This window comes from Corvus hawaiiensis, chromosome 6 (assembly GCF_020740725.1).
Source record: "Corvus hawaiiensis isolate bCorHaw1 chromosome 6, bCorHaw1.pri.cur, whole genome shotgun sequence".
Taxonomy (NCBI): Eukaryota; Metazoa; Chordata; class Aves; order Passeriformes; family Corvidae; genus Corvus; species Corvus hawaiiensis.
In genome coordinates this window covers 5,458,640-5,480,730 of record NC_063218.1, presented here as the reverse complement: position 1 = coordinate 5,480,730, position 22,091 = coordinate 5,458,640, and the positions used below count along the sequence as shown (strand labels likewise).

Below are 22,091 nucleotides of genomic sequence, written 5' to 3'. Positions count from 1 at the left end.
CCTCAGTCCAAACCAGAGTTCATGACAGCTCTAAACATTCTGGTCACTCAATGAGGACATTGTTGAATTCACCTGTTCTTCAAAAATCAAAGCAGTGCTAATGCCAGCATTTCCTAAGCTTATGGGGCCTTGATCTGCAGCCTCAGAATGGCTCATTACAGAGTGGCAGCAGTTGATTTTTAACAAGGGTCTGTCCAAATACTTACTGTAATTGACTGAGGGAACCAGAAAATTATTTACTGACAGCAACTGATTTTTCTTCATTAAATTTTCCTACAATTTAATGCTAGCTGCTTAACCGCCCACATTTTTCCACATTCTGTAGTCCTTTCCAAAGACTGGGTTTTACTTAACAGCTGGAGAATTCCTTAAACTCATCTCCAAACACAAAGAGCTCAGGCACAGTTTACACAGTTCTCGTGGCTACTGCATTTTAGTTATTTCTATGTAAAAATACCACAGAACTTAATGGACGAATAGCTATGATATACCATCAAGAAGCATACAGGCTACCATTTGAATTTCAGATCACAAGGACAGTTGGCAGTAAAAATGAACTGCACACACAGATACATAAAATCCTTCAAGTTACAGCTGAGACCCAAACATGAGAGCACATTTCATCCTCTAGGTCACAATCCAGCAAGGCACTTAAGCATGAGAGCAACATCACACATCTGAGTAGTCCCACATAATTCAGCACACGGTGTATCACCATAAGCACGGTGAAGTGCTTTGCTTTACTTAAACTGCAGCTATCAAAATACAAGCCATGTTACACTTGTGTTTGTTTGGTTTGTAAATTATTATCTTGGAAGACTTTAGAGACCTTTTTATCTACTAAAATATTCTTACTTTAAATGAGAACTAATCTGTTAGCAACGAGGAGGCAAATGTACTTTTCCCTCTCTGTGTAAACTGCTTTTCTCTACATTTCAATATTGAAACATGGTTAGCCAGTTTTGTTTTTTCCTTTGTAGCACTCTTAGATGCTCTTTTGGTATACATAGATATATACTGCTATAAAGTTTACACTCTAAACAGTAGAAGTGTACTTCATTGGAACTGTCAGTGAAAGAAGTTTTTGTTCTGTTGTTTTAGTCACATATAAACACCTTTTGAGAAGAGCTGTTAAAAAAATCTGAGCGACTGTTTCATATAGTTATAAACACACTTTGTTCTGTAGAGTCCAATAGGCAGCTGAAATAGCCATTAGTGAATTGTACTGGTATTTGTGTTTAAACACAAACCAAATAAATAAGAAAACAGATAACAACTTGACAGAAATCTGTAACTTAGTTTGTGGTTTAACACAGAGCAGAGTTAGCAGACAACTACAGAAAAGCAGACCTTGCAGCAGTGGTTTAACACCAGTAACACACAGTGGGTTACCGCCTCTACCCAGGAACAAAAATCAGCCTATTCGCTCCCATGGAATCACACTTGCTTACTCCTCCTGCCCTGATTACAATTCCCTTGGTCTAAACATTCCTCCCAGTCTTAAGAGTCAAGTGATTTACTCTAGAAATATTAAATCTTAATAAATGCTAAATTGTTCCTTCACAGACAGAGAGCAACATAAAGAAGCTACGAGTAGAAAGCATTATCTTCACCACGATCTGCACCACATCATGGCTCAAATACATGAATCCTCCTTAAAAAACATTTTTTAGCTCTGGTGAATGGAATGTACATAAAATGCCATAAAATGTACATCTATGCACATTCCCTGGATCTTCTAAATATCCTAACAACATTGTCATTTTTTCAGGATTTACATATTGTATACACAGACATGATACTTTGCATTTGCCATTCATTCAACGAAGAGGATTGTAGTTAAGCATGTGTAAATGTTACAGAAGTTTATTCCTTATCCTAGTATTCTAAACTGAAATTTGGATCATGTGATTAAAACTACAGAGACCAGTAAGAGTTTGGCAACCAAGTATTATCCAAAAAGAGATAAATTTCTAAAAGAACAAATGAGATTACAAGTTGTGTCATTTGGAAAGAAACAGATGATACAATTTTTTCTAAAAAAAGTAAAAAGTATGATTTATGAGAAAAGAGGAGCAAAAATTACAAAGGTCCACATGAAATAGTAAGAACAAATGCATTTTGGCTCAGGTTTAGCTATGATAAACCACTAATGTCTTAACTTCAAACATTACTACTACTCCAGTCTTTAAAATGTCTCCGGTTAGCACAGGCAAAATGAAAACAGTTATTTTACAGTACTTTCCATTCTAAAAGTTGTTTATTTATTAGCATAGCCTGCATCATTCCATCACTTAATTGCAATGCTGTTCTGCCTAGCCAATTACATAAGTATTTTGTACATCAGAATAGACCTGGAACATGTGAAAATTAAGCCTATAGAAATGCCAATATTTTAGCAAGAAATATGCTATTCTTAAATTACTTATATTTAGGTCATTTTGTGAAAGCAGCTGCTTTATATTCCCTAGTTCCACTAAAAAGGAAAAGTGCAATAAGATCTCTTATTGACAGCTGCATTCAAAAACATACCAGTTACATAAGTTTGCAAATTATACTGTGCCAGAGTTAAATATCTAAGCATTTTAACGACAGTTCTCAAAATGCAATCTCAGCAAGAATGACTCAACTCCACCGCATAAGTTGCACTCCAGATAAGAAGCAACCAGCTCGATTTTATAGGAAAAAAAAAAAACTTTTTAGTATTCTGTTTTAATTCAAATTGCTCTGAGTTCTGCTTGTTTGGACCTGCAAGCTTCACCAGTCATTTGGCACTTCCATCTCCCTTCGCTTTCAACAAAAGTATCCCAAGCATACCTATAGACAGTTAAGGAAATACTTGGAAAACAAGTATAGTTTTGTACTGTACTTCGACAGGAGAGATTGACCTGACAATCATCAAGCAGAGGACTAAACTGTAAACCAGAGCTAGGCCTTGCCTGTATATGACAAAAACACGGCTATGCTGGAAGAGAGTGAGAGGACAGACAAACTCTCCCCACGGTTATCTGAGGAGTTTATCAGAGAGCTCTGTGAGGAAAACATTAATAACTGGCATGATGCATCAGCAACTCTTCTAGCCCAGTCTCATATACAAAAGGGAGACCCAGCAAGGCCTGGGAGTGAGAACTTTAGGAGCAGCTAATGCTGGTGCACTGATCCAAGCTGCAGTCCTTTAACACCTTCCCTTTGAATGCTACTGTGATTGGATAGGTAAACTGTAAAACTTACCTGGCTCACGTTTTCTCTGATGTTATTCATAGAAGAAACCATGAATAGCACCAGAAGGGAAGCTATCAGAGAAGAAATGTGGCTAGAAATTGCAAAATTCTTGGTCATTTGGCAACTCATTCAGGGTGCTGAGTAACAGTAGCCATCCAGCCTTAATTCCACCAGTACTTCACAAAACCTGCTTCAGCCACCTAATCACTGAAACAGCTCAGGAAAGTGCTACAAGGGCTCATATTTGGAAATTAATTTCCTAGAATCACAAGAGTTAGAACTTCTACTTTATAAATTGATTCAGCTCACTTGATGCTAAATATCACAATCTAAAGAAAACATATCACCTACCTTCTTTCCAGCTACTGCTCTCGTGATCTAAAACTGTCTCCTGCTTAAAAAAAATAAAAATAAAAAATTCCTTTGGATGACATACCTTAAGGACCTTAAATCTTAAAGTTACCACAGAGACCACCCCAATGAACAGCACTTTCCCGTTTGACAGAAGATACAGCTCAAAAAAATTTAGTTCTTTCCAAGTGCTGCTGTAAACTTAAACATTAGTTCTGTAACCACAAAATTTTGCCATCCACATGGCAACATTAAGGAATATTTTAATCGTACCAAATAAATACAAATACGTATCGAACAGATGTCTGCAAAATCAATTCTCCTGAAACGGTCAACCTCCAGCCTGTCTTAACGTTGTATCACAACTACTAGAATACAATCTAATGTAACAAAAAGGTTAGACGTCCGCTCAGAACCTCCGGCATTTCACACGCAAGCCCAATTACCCAGCACATCACCGCACAACTTTCTCACCGAAACCAGCATTTTCTTCCACGGACTTTTACCACGCACTCTGTGACAGATCACAGATCGTCAGCGCAACCTTTGCTCAAGACATTGTTTTCAAAGGCACGGAAATCTCTCTCAAACTTTAAACGCCCGAAAGGCGTTGGTGAGGGAAAGCCGCCCGCTGCATCACAATGTCACTATTTGGGGAGCGCTTGATGCTCCGACCCTCGCCAGGGTGGGGTGCTTTATAAATAGATGCGTGTTGTTGTTTTTTTTTTTTTCCCAGTCAGTGCCGTGCCCCGAGCGTTTGGGTGGCGATGGGAGAGCAGGCTGTTTATAGCCTTTATTAAATGAACTCTGGGCGAGGAAAGGAGGGGGCAGGGAGAAAGGGAAAGCTGCTGCTCCTACCTGAGCCAGGCCCAGACCCCGCCGCTCACCCTCCTCCCGCCGTGCCCGGGGGGCTGCGGGGACACCTCCACCCTCAGCAGGCGCCTGCAATGCAGGGGCTGCGCAGGGGGCTCCCGGCAGCGGCATCCCAGCGGGATCGCACCCCCCTTCCCCATCCATCTCCCTCCCTCCGGCCGCCCGACCCGCTCCCAGCCGTGCCGCCGAGCTCCCGCGCTCTCCGCCGCCCCCGGTTGTTTACAGGCCCCGGGGCCCCGCAGCGCCCCGGCCCCGCCGCCCCCTCACCCCGCCCCGGCCCCGCACTGCGCAGCGCCACTTACCCCCCCGGCCGCGGCGTCGGTGCCGGCTGTGCGGGCAGGGCCGCGCTCCCGGCGGTGCGCGGGGGAGAAGGGAAAGGAGGGGGGGACGAGGAGGAGGAGGAGAAGGAGGGGGGCACCCGGCTGGCGGCCTCGCCTCAGCTCATTCACAGGGCGGCTCTGTGCCCAGGGGGAGCCCAGCGCTCATCTCGCCCCCGCCGCCGCCGGCGGCCCCCCCCGTCCCCGTCCCCCGCCCGAGCTGCTCCGCGCCCACCCGCGCAGCGCCGCGCGGAGCGCCGGCCGCGGACGGACGGACGGGCGGACACACGGACACACTCGCACTGCGCTGCCGCCGCCGCCCCTCTGCGCAGGCGCGCACGCCGCAGGGGAGGGGAGGTGGGAGCGCGCGCGCGTCCCCGTGCCCTTTCCCTCCTCACCGTCTCCCTCTCCCGTTAAAAAAAAAAAAAAAAAAAAAAAATTAAAACACCAGAAAAAGCGACAAATGGAGCTTTTCAGGGGAAAAAAGAAAGAGTTAAAAAAAAAAAAAAAGCGGAAAACAAAAAAAACAACAGCACCCCAGCAGGATACCCGGATGTCGGACGGAGCGGGGCCGTTACGGGTATTACATCACCCTCCGCCCCGGGTCCCGCGCCGCGCCGCGCGTGCGCCGGGCCCGCGGGAGCGGCGCGCGGGGCGGTGACGTCACTGGCTCCGCCCCTGTCCCTGAGGGGGAGAGGCTGGCGCGAGAGCTGGGGGCGCGTGTTCCCCATCCCGATCCAAATCCTGAGCCCACTCTCGATCCTGATCCCGATCCCGGTCCTGTTCCGATTCCAGTCCGGATCCCGGGCCCGGTCTCGGTCCCGGTGCGGTGGCGTCAGCAGCTCAACCCACCTGAGGATGATGGAGCGCACAGTGGGTCCCGAGGTGCTGGCTCGTCTCCCTGAATCACAGAATCATTTAGGTTGGAAAAGATGTCTGGGATCATCGGGTCCAACCTATGACCCAACACCACCGTGTCAACCAGACCATGGCGCTGAGTGCCATGTCCAGTCATTCCCTAAACACCTCCAGGGACGGTGACTCCCATCACCTCCCTGGGCAGCCCGTTCCAATGTCTGATCACCCTTTCTGTGAAGAAATTCCTCCTGATGTCCAACCTGAACATCCCCTGAACGTCACAGTTTATGACTATGTCCTCTAGCCCTGAGGGACTCTTACTCGCCTGAATCAGAGCCCCGCAGGATTTCCCGTTGGAAGCACAACCGCTGGCAAAATCAGCAGCGGATTACCAGTAATGAACGCGTAATGGGTTTAATAATCCCACGGGTTTCAGCCCCCTTTGATGAAGGCTGGCCTGTGAACAAAAGACATGGGAGTGTGTTCATGGAGCAACTCCCCCACCAGTCTGCAGGGAACAAACTGAGACGAGAAGCTTTTAGACAAACCTCTCTTTTGTCTCAAGGAGGGGAGGAGAGTGCTCAAGGAGGCTGCGATGGGAGAGGGGTGGTTCTGGGAGGAATGGCTAATTCCAGCAAGCCAGGGTTAAACCTCGTGGCTGGGGATTTCTCAGGCAGAGTGGGTGCTGGGAGGAGTGCTTCAAGGGGAGGATTAGGAATGCATGGTAGCTCTGAGGATGCGAAGAAGGAATTGAATACAGAGGAAGAGATGCTGAGGAGGACTGGGAAAGGTGAAGTGGCTGTGTAGCAAGGTTGTCTAGATGGTTTCCATCTTTAGCAACAATCACAGCAAACAGCCATATGTTAATGGCTTTAAACGGAGAGAATTTTACTTCAGAAATTATGAAGAAATTCTTTACTGTGAGGGTGGTGAGGCCCTGGCACAGGTTTCCCAGAGCAGCTGTGGATGCCCCATCCCTGAAAGTGCCCCAGACCAGACTGGATGAAGCTTTGAGTAACCCGGTCTAGTGGAAGGTGTCCCTGCCCATGGCAGGAGGTTGGAACTGGGTGGTCTTTAAGGTCCTTTCCAAACCAAAGCATTCCCTAAACGGAATGTTTGGAGAGCCCTCCAATGGCTGGTTATGGTTGACAACTATCAGTGCAGTTTGTCAGCAAAGGAGGGCAGAAAATCCTATCTGGAGAGAGCTATAAGAACTCTGAAAAATACAATGAAACCTCATCGCTGTATGGCTTTCCTGTGACAGATAAACTGACCGTGTTTTGGTACGATGGCAGAATCTCCACTTCCCATTGCTGTCTTCGGCTGGATGGAATGTTTGGACCCGATCTCCCTGTATTCCCCTTAATTGTGATCGTTACCACGATACTGAGCACTACTCAGTTGTGCTCAATGTTCTGTTAACTCAACAAATCAATGTTAGAAATTTCGGGCCTTTGTAGTCAAATGCAGTAAAATTTGTTGGTGGAAACAGACCTTTAGAGAGATTTAAATGCAAACCCTAACCCTTCCCTTCCCAAGATTACACAGAATTGTTCCTGCAGGCATGTGCCATGTTTCTTTAACCTCTCCTCTTTAATTTTTTACTCCCCTTTTCCACTTTAATAAAGCTCTCCTAGCACTTAGAATTATGTACAATAATGGATTTCATTTAGATTCCATGTTACCTATATCTGTGTTTTGAGTGAGGCTTTTTTAAATAAAAGTGAATGAAAACATGGCCCTGTATCTTTTTGGTGACGCCCTCATTTTAAGCTACAAGAATGTCATGTCAGCAGAGAGTTTGCTGCTCTCATTTGCTATTTATACATTTTTCAGGGGAAATTGGACTAAGTCAAATTACTACAATATTTTCTTAAAGCATTAACTTTTATTTAGTTCCCTAGATTTGCTTGGCCTATTGCACTGACAATGGTAATCAATATTTACAAGAAATTCAAGCATCACTTTTGATTCTGATAAAACAGCTAAGTATATCATATCCCTCTACTAAATGTATTTGTAGTTGATGAAACTACATCTCCCAGTGTACAACTCTTTATTTTCTCTTCAGCTGTACATCAAATTGTGATACAGATGGCTGGGACCTGTAGTCACCACACTCATTAGCACCACAGTAACAAGAACCGTTGTGAAACTCAACTCTGTATCATAAATCATTAATGAGTTATTGAGAAGGATCATATTTCACTGTTTGGAACAAGAAAATTCTTTTGGCATTATAGTCATATTTAAAATGATGTGCTGCTTCTCAACCTGTTCTTAGAAAATATTATTTCTGGACAATTTTAATTCTGTTTCCTGTTACAGCTTTTTAGAAGTCTTTAGATGGATGGTAATTGCCAAGAGCTTTCTGCCACCGATGCACACTCAGTTATTGCAGGCAGGAGGATGACTTTGTCCAGTCTATTCATTAAAACTCAATTTAGAAAATTCCACGCTTAGCCCGATGAAGCTGTTCCCAATGACATCATTTCCCATAAAAAGAGAAAATGGGACCACAGTTGCAACGGGGATCACATGGCAATTTAACTGCACTTTGGAATCAGCTTCCATCGTAATGGCCACATTCTGTACGAGCCTGCTGTAATCTCTGCACAGTGTATTGCCCAACACGCCTTTTAACTCTTTCTGGTTTAATAGCAGTGCTTAAACTTCTTTTACTCTAAGGTATACCATGAAGTATCAGAGTTTTGTCTGTGTATTCCTCAAACAGGGAAATTTTAGTACCAATATCACAGGATCACAGAACAGTCAGGTTGGAAGAACCTCTGGAGATCACCCGGTCCAATCCCCTGCCAAGGCAGGAGGGCCACCTGGAGCAGTGACACAGGAATGGGCCCAGGTGGGTCTGGAGTGTCTCCAGAGAGGGAGAATTCACAACTTTCCTGGGCAGCTTGTTCCAGTCTTCTGCCACTGTCAATGTAAGGAGTTCTTCCTCATGTTGAAGCGAGTCTTCTTGTGTTTTAGTTCATAGTCACTGCTCCTCGTCCTGTCTCTGGGCACCACCAAAAAGAATCTGGTAATGTCCTCTTCACATCCACCTTTGAAACATTTATACGCATTGATGAGATCCCCTCTCAGTCTTCTCCAGCCTAAACAGGCCCAGCTCCCTCATCATGCCTCATAAGAGGGATGCTCCAGACTCCTGATCATCCAGCCTCCGCTGGACCCTCTCCAGTAGCTCTTTGTCTTTCTTGAACTGTGGAGACCAGAACTGAACACAGCACCCCAGAGGTGGCCTCATTAGGGAAGAGTAGAGGTGGAGGATCACTGTTGTAACTGTGAACTCTTGTATTGCACCATTTAGATTTTTTTGACTTCTGAGAGAAAAAACCTGAACTTCTGTCGTCTGAAAGCTTGGTTTCAGCTTCCCTTATTTACTGTCCCTGTTTCTTCTCTCTTATATGGTCTGCCATGAATATCTGATGTAGGTGGGAAATAATACATTCGAAGTTACTCTGCAGCCTAAAAAGTTAGTAAACGGCAGGGTTTTGTTTTGTTTGGAAAAGGATTTGTATCACCTGGTAATACACATCTAAATACTGGATGTATAGATTGTTGTCTGGGCTGCCTTGGTTTGGTGGAAGGAGACAGGTGGTCATTACTGTCATGCTTTCACTGGTGTCTGGAGCAGGTTGGGTGAGTTCTTTGAAGGTGACTTTTTTTCTCTTCTGTAGTGTCTGTGAATTCAGAAGAAGCTTAGATGACAACTTAGACAATATTCCTAATTTTTATATAGCTAAAATTAATTAATTACCTTACACATTAGAGAGGCTTAGAGGCTATCTATAGAAATCTTTGTATTAATGATATGTATGACCCGTAATAGCGTGATCTTGCCATAACTTCATGTTTGGCTTGGGAAGTACTGATGCCCTGCCCCATCCCTTCTCCAGGGGGCTGCACCTATTTTTGGAATCTCAAAGCCAGATGGATAATTACGCTGCAGGCTTTCTGCCTTCCTGGTGCTATTCCTGCAACACCCTGGTGTGATGACACCTGTAGGGATCTGCTCGGGCAGCTGTGCTGTTGGGAGCTCCATAAAATGCCAGAACTGTAGTGATGATTAATAATCACATGATGTTTAAATCATCAAAAGTACACACCTAGGGTGTATCCTGCATCCAAACTGAATTTATCTGAAGGATGTCACAAAGATTTTGGTCATCACATGCAAACATCCTGCATTCTTGAAATGCAGCAGTTTTGACATAATTACCTTTCTGCTGGACTTTTGAAATGTGCTTCCCAAACTGCCATACTTTGTTGCCTCTGAGACCAGATCCATGCTCTCCTGATCACTTTAAAAAACAACAGTGATGATCTCATTTAAAAACCAAATGCTGGTAATTTTCAAACTACAAAATTAGGTACAAAATCATTAGGGCATCACAATGTGGTTTTCTTATTTTAGCTGTAAGAGAAAGCAAGTGATGCTCAGTCATGAGTTTTATTTTTCCAGGGAGAATTTGCTGATGGAAGTAACCTATAATTCAAGAAAACCAGCAGAAGCAAAGTACAGCAAAGACCAAAATATCAACAGAAGCAGAATAGTTTTATGTTGAAAATTAATATAAAACATATTAAAAATAGAAACATAATAAAAATACAAAGCTTGTAAAATAAGCTCAATAAAAATATGAAACATAATAAATATAAACATAATACAAAATAAAGCATATAAAATGCAAGCATATAAAATAAATATTATAAATTAATATCAGATTAAAAGGAGAATAAAGGTAATATATTTACCATTAATGGAGGTTAGTATATAAAATAGTATTAATATTCTAGAATACTGGGGAGGGGTCATGCCTCCATTTTTCTCTTCCTTGTATATGAAATATGGGAAAAGCATGGCATCTCCCAATTTCTTCAAAAGCCCAAAGATGACAAAAATCCAGGCAACTCAGGAAGAGAAATGCAGTTTATTGAGGTTTTCAGAGCTCATCTGCAAAGCACCTGCATTTCACATGGTTCCTTCTATCTGTAGCAAAATGTCACCGAAGACCCGGTGGCCAGGAAAATTTGCTTTTCATGTGAAATGGGGAAATTAAAAAAGAATGTCAGTATAGTCTACAGGCATTTTAAAGAAAATGAAAAATGAGGGAAAAAAGGACAAACAGTGATTTTTTTTTCCCCCCTCTCCCTTTAGAATCTCTGCTGCCTTGGTAGCTGAAATGGAAAAGTCTTGCTAGAGTCTGGGTGTCCTGAACTTGTTATGGAAATAGGGACAAAACAACCATGTTTGATGTCTGAAGAAGTGCTGGCACGGCTTGCCTGGCTATGCCAATTCATTTTGGCCCCTGTCCCTGAGCTCTCCACCAGTTTCACGGCAGTACAATGCATATGGTCTCTTTGGGACCATCTGTGCTTCTCTGCACCACAGAAACCATCAATCAGCTTAAAGGCACATTGGGAGACAACATAAGTTGATTTGAAGTATTTTAAAGGCTGGGGCAGATTAATACTCAACAGGACTCCAACAGGGATACCTCCTCAGTTCTTTCCAGCGTGGAGGGATACACTTCATTTAATCATCATCACTGAACACCAAGAAATGCCTGTGTCTTGGTATTCAATTTCTCAAAGTCTGATTCTCTTGACAAGATCTTTTCCTAAAAGACAAGCTGCAAAGTAGAGAACACCCAGAACATTTTACCAGGCAGGCTTTTGCCCATTCCGTTCATTTCATCTTCTCTTTTCAAAATGTGAAGGCACGTGGAAGTCGCTGTTTTTGTTTGCTCTTGGTCCGTGCAGGGAGGCCTCGATGTGTCCTCACCGCAGTCGGTGACAAAGCTGCCACTGACCTCAGCGTCTCAGGATCAATCCCTCAGTCATTAGCACGTTTTAAAAACTGCTCTTACCCAGCCGATTGTAATGGGCCTGCCCACAGCCGTCGGTTGTTTAACCTAAAAATTAGTTTAGCAATCACAGCTGAAATTACATGTCAGACTGTCAATGCATAAGAATACTTCATCCTGAGTCATCAAGAATCTTATGATGATCTTAAGGGGTTTATAATTATGAACATCCAGGCAACAGACTCTGAAATTTGATAAAGACTGGAATTTCCAGATGTGAGGGAGATTAGTTCGGATGAGAGGATAAGATTTATATTCTGTAAACTCCCTTTTTTTTTTTCTTTTGTCTTACCAGTCCTTTTCTTCTTTCAATAGTTGCACGTAGTCATCTTCTTTGTACAACCTAACACAACTTACGCTTTGCTACATTCATTCATAGAAATGTGTTTAAACAGTTGTCTCTTTTAACAAGCTGTTAGCTGGGACACAGCTGAGCAGATGGATTTTTTTGTGTCAATTAAACAGTTAAATTAAGCTAAAAGCAACATATCAGAATCAAATAGCCAAGGCATGGAGATATTTGAAACCTAAACATTACTCAGTATTTTGCAAAATAGGTTTTCCACAGCACCAAGGATTCTGGAGAATCCTGGATTTAAAAGATAATCCTGGTGTGGAGTTGGATTTTTGCCACCTGTGTCTTTTTTTATTTGACAATATAACCAAAGTTTAATTTTAGTTTCATTACATAGGTGCTGATGGGGTATGACTAAGAAGTAAAGACATTGTTTCATGTTTGTTAGCATAAGGGACATGGTAAAAATGGATATGAGATCATGAGTTCCATGTGTTGTCTTTCTTAGGAAAGTGAAACAAGCAGTAATTTGGATTTTTAGCACTTTTATGATATCTCTCATCCTGCAATGACGGTGTTCTGTTTCTTTGGGGATGGTGCAAAACCAAAGATTAGCAAAGCAACAAGGGCCATTATGAAAAGAAACTGCTTGCTGTGCAGTTCAAGCCCAGAGTCTGAGGAGAGGAAGCCTATCAGGAAAGGAAAATCTCATACTGCAGGTCACATTAGCATATGTTCTTTTGGAGAACATTTAAGGGAGAGTAACGCGGTGCAGCTTCATATCAGAGGATGACTCAAAACATGGATGCTGCTTGGAGATAATCCAAGTCTCCACCCTAACCAGAAAGGTATCCTTCCTTCTCAGGATATTTCAGTTAATCCAAGAGATTAGGAGGACAGCTACTTCTTGAGGGATTGTGAATGTGATTTCTTTTAAGGATTTTAAATATGTTTGTTTCCTTGTTTGTTTTCTTTCTTTGTAGTATATAACTCCTATACCTATTAAGATAAATCTGTGTTTCCCTTCTCTTTGCGTGTATGAAAGAATTCACTATATTTTTACAAATTCATGGAATTTTTTGCATTTTTTAACCTTCATAGGAAACATCAAAATAATTGGCTAGTACTTGACATTTATTGTCAAGTAATTACTCCCTTGTGTTGTTTTACTCTGTTTCATGTTGAAGATAAATAATAGGATCCCTTGTAAGAGACAAGATAAGAGAGAGAAAGCTTGTTTTACAAAGAAAAATGATGAGGTGAAAAAGAGAAGGCAGTGGCCATGTTAATTCACAGCAGCCTGCTGAAAACAAGATTGGAACCATTAGCTCACTCTACAGAGGTCACAGGATTGCCATTCTATGACATAAATTTCAATTATTATAGACAGTGTCTCAACGCGAAAGCAGCAGTTGCCCTGAGCTGAACCCACGTTAGACAAGAGGCTCATCACCAATAACGCTTGGCAAACGGGAATTTTCCTGCAAGTGCAAACTGAAAAGTGGAGTTACACACCCCCAGAGCACTGGGCAAAACCCTGCTCTGCTGGGTGAATCTCTGAGCAGGATTTGTGACTACTCCAAAGAGAGCAGTTCTCATCTAACTGCAGAGACAACCTATTGAGAAACTCACAGTTAAGAAAAAGCAACTCCTAGTGTCGCCTACAAAAATAAAGTTTAGTATGTTTTCTGAACACGAATCCTAAAAGCATTGAAGTTGATCCAGTGCCTTTCAAGTTAAGCTCAAGATTCCCACTGACTTCAGTGAGTCTGGATTGGGTTTAAATTTCTTATTTGCTCGGGGAAGCATTAGAACTGTCAAAGTAACTTTCATCAGGTTAAGCTGGATTAATGATACAGTAGTCATTTACCATAAAATCATGGTATAATTTTGGTTGGAAGGGACTTCTGGAGGTCAACCAGTTCAATTCCTGGCTCAAAGCAGGTCCAATGAGGAGTTGCTTAGGTTTTTGTCCAGGTGAGCCATAGAATCATGGAGTATCCTGAATTGGAAGGATCATGGGGTCCAGCTCCTGGCCCTGCACAGAACACCCCCAGGAACCCCACCCTGTGCCTGAGAGCATTGCTCAAACACTCCTTGAGCTCTGTCAGGCTTGGTGCTGTGATCACTGCCCTGGGGAGCCTGTTCCAGTGCCAACCACCCGCTGGGTGAAGAAACCTTTTCCTAACATCCAACCTAAATATCTTTGAGAATGGAGATCCCACCTGTCTGGGCACTTGTTCTTGTGTTTCCCATCAGAATTTCCTGTGTTATAATTTGTGTTGTCTCTTACGACTATGTCTCTCTGAAAAGAGTCTGTGATTGAAGGCAGAAATAAAACCTTCCCTTATCCTTCTCCCCTTACAGCTGAGCAAAGACGGTTCTCTAAGTCTCTCTCCACCTTGGTTGGCCTCCACTGCACTTTCTCCAGTGTGTTCAGGAATTTATTTACCCAGGGCAGGTAACAGGAGGCTGCTTTCAGAGCTTTGATTTAAATACCTGTGGCCAGTAACTTGCCTGTTGCTGTGACATGTGAAATGCTTTTTAACATCATTAAAAATCCCACCCATGCAAAATAAACCATTATTGTCCTTTGTGACTCTCCTGAACCTCTCTGGGTTGACAACTGTGCTACCACACATTTCTGTCTGGTCCTGGGCAGGAAACATTTTTAGGTGTTGGTATTAGTTAGAACAGTCTCAGACCTTCTTTTGCTTTGTTTTGGATACCAGAAAGGAACTGGTGGAATACCAGGTACTTCCCTTCTCCCAATGCCAGCATGTCCTGTCCTTCACCTGATTAAGAAAGCACTGTGCTTTAATTCACTTCTCTGACACCCAGGGATTTTCCCAGATTATTAGATCTCTGTTTTACAATATTGCTGGAATGGGTGCTAATATTTAGCCACTGTACCTCCTTACCTGTTTATCTCCTTCAAATATGTGCTGTCTGAGCAGGACTACTGCCTCTGGCTTTTGTTAGCTGAGATACACAGAAAAACCCCATCCCCAGCAGCCTATGCTTCTCGAGCTCCTTACATAATATCTTCATTAAAATGCCAATCACAGGATGCTGCTAAGAGCCAGATCAGGCTGGGATCAGCTTTTTAGGCTATGTTCACTTTTGGACTTTTTGCCTGAGAAATTCCACAGGTTCACATGCTTGGTTATGCAATTATTTTCTTGAATTCAGTTTTTAAAAAACTTCCCCCATGCTGAGTTCACAGCCCCAAAGCTGATCTTCCTTGTGATTTATATTCTGATAGTAAAAAGTTAAGAAAGAGAAGTCTGGATTTTTCTCTTAAGAAGGTTTGTTGCTAATGAAAAATCCCTGGTATTTTGTGTTTTGCTTTGGGAAGACCAGCAGAGGGGGCCTAAACCAGAGAGCAAACCCCGTCCCAGATTTGGAATTGGGAACATTATCAGTCTAAAAAACCCAAAACAGGCCCACTTTATTTTAGTTCTCTATTAAAACCAAAGAGGAATACACTGATGAAAAGGAAGGGAAAGTAGCTGTCCTAGGAAAACTGCACTATTAAGAGGCTGTCCAAAAAGTAGTACTAATTATTAAGGGGGGAAAAAAATGGCAATTAGTATATGACTCTGTCATTGGCTAACAGCCTCTAAAAGATGGTTCCCTGAAGTAACTTTTCATGACTTTTGGAAGACATTCCCTCCACAAGCTACTCCTTAAGTTACCTCTGTGTCAGGAGATGGAGGAAGAAAAATTCAGTGCAGGATTTAGAGCAGGCTCCCAACTGAGGTTCCCTGGCCACCCCCACGGTGGAATTTTTTTCTGCTGACTACAGCAGGTGCTCAGGGAGGCAAAACTCTGCAGAATCAGCCTTCTGGAAATACTCCTTTTCCTCCTCCTGCTCCTCACAGTGTTCAGTGTTACAGGAGAGAAAGTTTTCCCTGTTTCTGTGAGTAGTCCTTTCAGTTCTAGTGCACTGAGACAGCTCACATGGAAAGAAACCCTTCCAGATTCATCACAGCAGATTTAAATGGAATAAATATTGCATGTATATACATTTATAGAGAGGGATATATACAGATACAAAATTCCAGATGTGGAAAGGGAATGCAAATCTTTCCATTGAATTTGGTGACCTTGGAAAAACCGCCCCAAAATGATAGACACAGAACAGGGATCTAAGAATCAGAAATGTAAATAACAATGATATTGTCTGCCTCTTCACCATGAGAAGATGGTTTGTTCTGAAGCAAGAAAGCAGAAATCTGTTTCTTTAAAGCAAAACAGAATCAAGAATTTCTGTCTTGACTTCTAATGTTTCATTTGAATAATCATAAAGAATAACATAGAAGTAATGTTACACAAACAAAATGCCATTTTCATCAAATGGGATTTTCTTCAATTCACCTGAACATGTTCTGTATTTCTGTTACTTAAATAAACACAGGTGATTTAGTCACACCCCAAGGTAAACTAAAAAAAGTATGTTATGAAAAGGAAATGGATAATATGGAACAAGGACTCTGGGTTCCATCACTGTCCCATCATAATAAACAAATCTTATCTTCATATAGATGGCCCATCTCCTGCAGAAAAGGCTGGAGTTTTTCTGGATTTCTCTTTTTATTATTTCTCTGAGTAAAAGTGCTTTTAATGTCAATAAACAGGGAAAGAAGTCAAAATAGAGTGGTCTGGAGGAATGTGCAGGTCTCAGGCAGACCTGACTTTAGTTCACCCTTATGTGAAGGATACATCTGGATTACTTAAGTCACAATAAAATACCCAGTTAGGTTGGGGAGGGAAACTTGATGTGCAGGAGTTCTTTGTCTGGAGGCAAATGTTGTCCTTTAAAAGTAATGTGCCTCTTTTAAACAAATACTGTTAATGCAGGTGTCAGTGAATGCTCACAGAGCACTTTTCAAACAAAACCCAAAGCCAAGCAGTTTATAATCAAATTGAAAAGTCATGGACATGAAATTGGGAAGAAGGGCAGGGTCAAGTGCAGCTGCAGGTGGCTGGGATCACTGCAGAGTTTTAGTGCTTCAAACACAAGTGTCACACCAGGTACAAGGTAGAAAATGGCTCTTGCTTCTTATATTGAGGAAATCCTGCCCAGGGTAGGCCACAAAATTCACTGACTGACAACCAGGAATCATCTACTTCTGTGTCTGAAGATGCTCCTATTTTTGTCCTGGCTGTCTAAATAGGTATTGTCTTACCCTTGTGTATTTTACATTGCTATTCTGTATTTTTCTGTGATGCTCTGTTGCTAAAAGATGTTTTTCTACATATTTTTCTATTTCTTTTTTCTGAGGGAGCAAATAGCGGCATTGTAAGGAGGGGAGAGGAGGAGAGAATGATTTACTCACAGTTACACTTAGCTTAACTAAACAGTTGCAAAGACTTGTGTAATCACCTTTGCTCCATTTTTGCTACTAAGTAAAGCAATCTTTGAGCTTTCTAGTACTGAGACAAACTGGACTGACTTGGCTTCTGTGTGTAGCTGATGTCCCTCAGACATACTCCATATTCCTTGGGACAGTGTTTGTGTGCAAAGCCATACCAGGAACCTCAGTAACAGATTGAAAGTATGGATGATCCGAGGCCAGTGTACAGCTCCACACACTGGCCCTGTTTGACTGACTGGTACAGATGCAGCTTACTCTGGCAAAAAAGTGCAATTTCTCTGGTTTACCATCTATTGCTTGGGTTGTATTAATCTATAAAACAGTGGCAGACAGCTGTATTTACTGTTTTGCAAATGCATAGAAGACACAGTATTTCAACTTGTCCTAATTGTTCAGCCTGGAGAAGGGAAGGCTTCGGAGAGTCCTTAGAGCACCTTCCAGTGCCTAAAAGGGCTCCAGAAGAACTGCAGAGGGACTTTGGACAAGAGCCCAGAGCGACAGTTTATGGAGGAATGGCTTTAAACTGACAGAGGTTAGGTTAGACTTTGGGAAGAAATTCTTCCTTAAGAGGGTGGTGAGACACTGGCACAGGCTGCCCACAGAAGCTGCGGCTGTCCCATGACTGGAAGTGCTCCCGGTCAGGCTGGATGGGGCTTGGAGCAACCTGGGATAGTGGAAGGTGGCCCTGTCCTTGGCAGCAGGGTTGGAACAAGGTGATCTTTAAGGTCCCTTTCAACCTAAACCATTCTATGATTCTATGATAATTAGAACTAGACTTTGAGTTTTAAATTGATGGGAGTTCACACACAAAAGTTTAACTAAACAAAGTGAAATGCAATGGATGCAAGTCATTAGCAAAATTAAGGAATGATTTGAAGGAAGAAAAGATGGGAGTTATTTTCTTCAAGTCTCTAAATTGCCTGAGAAAAGCAGCAGGCAGAAGGGGCTATGTGTGAAAAAACATGAAGGTGGAACAACATGCTAAAAGCTGAAATGAGAGGCAATTAGGGAAGATAGGAATGCAGAGGCTTAAATGCTGAAAACCTCAGAGACTTGAACTCAAGAAGGTAACTTGGATGCTGAAAACAGAGGAGCTTCTGCTGTTTACAAGCAACAGGAAAAATTTCATTGACATAGTGTCAGCAGAATTGTACCTCGAATCAGCATCAGATCACAATGATTGCCACACTTAAAGGGCTCAAATGTATGTTTCTTACCTAGGATACAGTTTTAGGTTTTCAGTAAATGCTATTACAAAAGAGATGACACTTTCTGAAATAGTAATTTACGGTTAAATGAGGTATAAAATAAAACCAATAGGAGGAAGGTATATATCCATTGTTTGATCAGACAGATGTATGTAAGAAGCATTTTTGGCACTCTGTTATATTTACATGGGACTGTCTTTTCCTGGATGTGTGTTTGTTTGTCTCCTCTTCAGGCAACACTAAACCACACAGCACAGGGAACATTCTGAAGCAGATAGGCGGAACGCATGGCCTTACATTCATTTTATGACAGATTCTCCCTGAAGTTTTGCCTTCCTAAACAAAGCAAAGAGCTTTTCTCCTTACAAAGTATTCTGTTTTGCTCATGGTGAAAGAGAAAATAGAGGAAAAGGATGCTGTACTTACTGCTGTTCATTTTAGTGTTATTGTACCCTCATAAATAATTGAGTGAAGTAATAGTGGTTTTCAAATCTATGTTTTACGCAGACACTGAAATAATCTCAGATAATTGCACTGGAGCTTTATTCACTCTAATGTGGATCAAAGAAATTGCATCACAGCACTGTGGAAAATACTCACACCCATCTTGTCAGAGTATTATTAGCAGGGCTGGCAGCAAGTCATGTGAGGCCCACCTTGTGAACATTCCAAGAGGAAGCACTTCACCCATAAATCTGTGAAAATGTACTGTGAAAATTTTTTAGAATCACAGAATCATTTGGGTTGAAAGGGACATGAAAGACCATCCAGTTCCAACCCCCTGCCATGGGCAGGGATGCCTTCCACCGGACCAGGTTTCTCCAAGCCCCATCCAACCTGGCCTGGAACACTTCCAGGGATGGGGCATCCACAGTTTCTCTGGGCAACATCACCATCCTCAGAAGGAAGAATTTCTTCTTAATATCTAATCTAACCCTGCCCTCTTTCAGTTTAAAACTGTTGTGCCTTGTCCTGTCACTGCATGTTTGCTAACCTGAATTCATGTTTCTTATAAGCCCCTTTATATATTAAAAGGACACAACAAGGTCTCCATGGAGCCTTCTCTTCTCCTGGCTGAACAATTGCAACTCTCTCAGCCTTTTGTCACAGGAGAGGAGCCCCAACCCTCTGACCATTTTCATGGTCCTCCTCTGAACTGCTCCAACAGGTCCACACTGTTTTTGTCACAGGAATCCAAAACTGGACACAGACCTTCAGTTGAGGTCTCACCAGTGCAGAGTAGAGGGGGAAAATGTGGGCTGCAAGATCAAATTGCTGGCTCATGTCCAATTTTTCACCCTTCAGTATCCTCAAGTCTTTCTCCACAAGACAGCTCTCAGTCCTTCCATCCCGCAGTTCCTCTTCTGCACAAGGTCTCCTCAATACTGCACAGCTGAAGAAAACCAAAAATATATAGAAGAAGCAATCCAACCAAATTTCTGCCATGTTGCTTTAGAGATGGAAGGCATCTTATCTTGTTTTTATTTACACTGTGTCAATATAATTTGTGCAACTCTTGAGAATAAGGCTCATTATCATATTATGTGCTGAGTTTAATCGACCTGTTATCTGCTGCCACTGAGACAGCATGGGAACCTCAGGAAGGCTCACAGAGGGTGTGGAGCAAGACTCTGACCTCCCACATTAGTAACTGCTTGTCATTTTTTTTTCAGAGCCTTGTACTCCAGATTTACCTTGGCTCTTGCACTTCCCAGCGGCAGTTAAGTGCTCTGTGCAGGTATCAGAATGTGTTTGCTGAACTCCAAAGTGCCATCTGCACAGGGCAAAGTGCAGCAGAGCTGTCATTCATGCTGCTGATGTTCAGGCTGACTTTGGTTGACTTTTAAAAGCTGTTAGCAGTGGCCTCTTCAGAAAGTGAAAATTATCTTTTCATGTGGAAACTAAGTTCAGACATTATAAAGAGAAATTTTTTTTTTGGTCTTCCTTGGAAACTAAGATATTGGTCAAATCCAAGGGCTCCATTATGATGTGATTCTTTCAGAAATCTTAGAATCATTAAGGTTGGAAAAGACCTCCAAAATCATTGAGTCCAACTTTTGACCAAACACCACCTTGCCAACTAAACCATGGCACTGAGTGACACATCCCATTGTTTCTAGAACACTTCTAGGGATGGTGACTCCACCACCGCCCTGGGCAGTCTGTTCCAATCCTTACCCATGGTTTCAGTGAAGAAACTTTTCCTGATGTGTGACCTCATTCCAAGGCACAACTTGAGGCTGTTTCCTCTTGTCCCATCCCTTGTTCCCTCGGAGAAGAGCCCAAACCCCACCTGGCTCCATCCTCCTGTCTGGAAGTTGTAGAGAACAAGAAGGTCTCCCCTGAGCCTCCTTTTCTCCAGGCTGAACAACCTCAGCTCCTCCAGCTGCTCCTCATATGACCCTCCAAACCCTTCCCCAGCTCCGTTGCCCTTCTCTGGGGGCTCCAGCACCTCAATATCTTTCTTGTACTGAGGGCCCAAAACTGGACACAGGATTCCAAAGTGTGGCCTCACCAGTGCTGAGTAGAGAGGGACAATCACTTCCCTAATCCTGCTGGCCACACTATTTTTGATGGATGCCATTGGCCTTCTTGGCCAGATGTTTCACTTCACTTTGGTGCTCTGTCAAACATCTCTTTCCTAAGTACTTGCAGGCTCTGAGGCAGCTCTGTTACTCTCAGCTTTCAAAGTTGCACTTCCAGCAAGGAATGTCAGAGCACTCCTGGCCATAAAGGTTAGACTGGAAGTGGCAGCTTTGGACTCCCATCAATGTCTTGCCAGTTTCTTTGGGGTTAAGAAGAAATTTCAGTCTGGCATGGTTTAGATCGGCCATGTGTAAAAGCTGTGGCCTGTGGTAGCTTCACTGCTGGTGGAGATCTCAAAATAAATATTTTGAATTGACTTGAACAGGTAATTCCTTAAGTATACTTACCTATCATAAAGAGAATACTAATGAGGTGAGCATATTTACTTTCTATAAGTTGTAAAACAGCAAGAATGGGCATTACCTTGTAAAGGACACTGTAAGTTTCCCAAGCTCAGGTTGAGACTGAGCAGGAACGTCATGCCTGTCTCAGGGACAGGACATAAAATCCCTCCGATAGAGACTGTGCAAGTGTACAAATTCACAAAACCTCTATAACTTTACCTTTTTTTTTAACAGGAGAAATATATGTTACTCAGTTTTGTTGTAAAAGAAGAGTTGAAGCACAGAGTTAACAGGATAAATTCTCGCCACTAACCAATCACAAGGTGCTGGAACCTTGTGAGCTTCTCCTACTCATCTTTTCTATGCTCAGCCCCAGCTGCTGCATCCCTGTGTCTTTGGGGATAGCTGGGAAAACCCAGACTGGGAATATATTGTGCAGCTGCAGTGTACATCCTTTTCCAACTTTATGCTGCCTATTTGGGTGTGTTGCGGCGCAAAGCTCCAGGATTGTGTATGCACCCCCTGCATTTAGCAGAAGGAGGAAACGAGACCCAGAAAACACTTTAAGTTACTTGCTATTTGTTTATATTATTTCTATTTTCTATGACATTAAGGTTCCATTACACTGTCCATTGCACTAACACAAGATAAATAGTTCTCAACTCAGTAAAACAGGAGAAAACAGAGGAATATAAAAATAGCTGTTACCTATAGCTGTGTAACTGTGAACAATCATAGTTCTGTGATTTCCTTCATAACCTTCAGAGG

General features: G+C 42.6%; 1 protein-coding gene across 5 annotated transcripts in view; it reads right to left on the bottom strand.

Annotated features, from left to right (window-relative positions):
- PPM1A (protein phosphatase, Mg2+/Mn2+ dependent 1A) overlaps positions 1–4,986 on the bottom strand; it is a 35,466-nt gene extending 30,480 nt beyond the window's left edge. For 2 of the 5 annotated variants that reach the window (XM_048308490.1, XM_048308495.1), the window contains exon 1: positions 4,749–4,986. The gene's annotated coding sequence lies outside the window, so the exon portion shown is untranslated. Of the gene's footprint in view, positions 1–3,573; positions 3,617–4,748 lie in introns of all 5 variants that reach the window. The other 3 variants (XM_048308493.1, XM_048308492.1, XM_048308494.1) reach the window with 3 other exon arrangements.
- Positions 4,987–22,091: the final 17,105 nt, after the last annotated feature.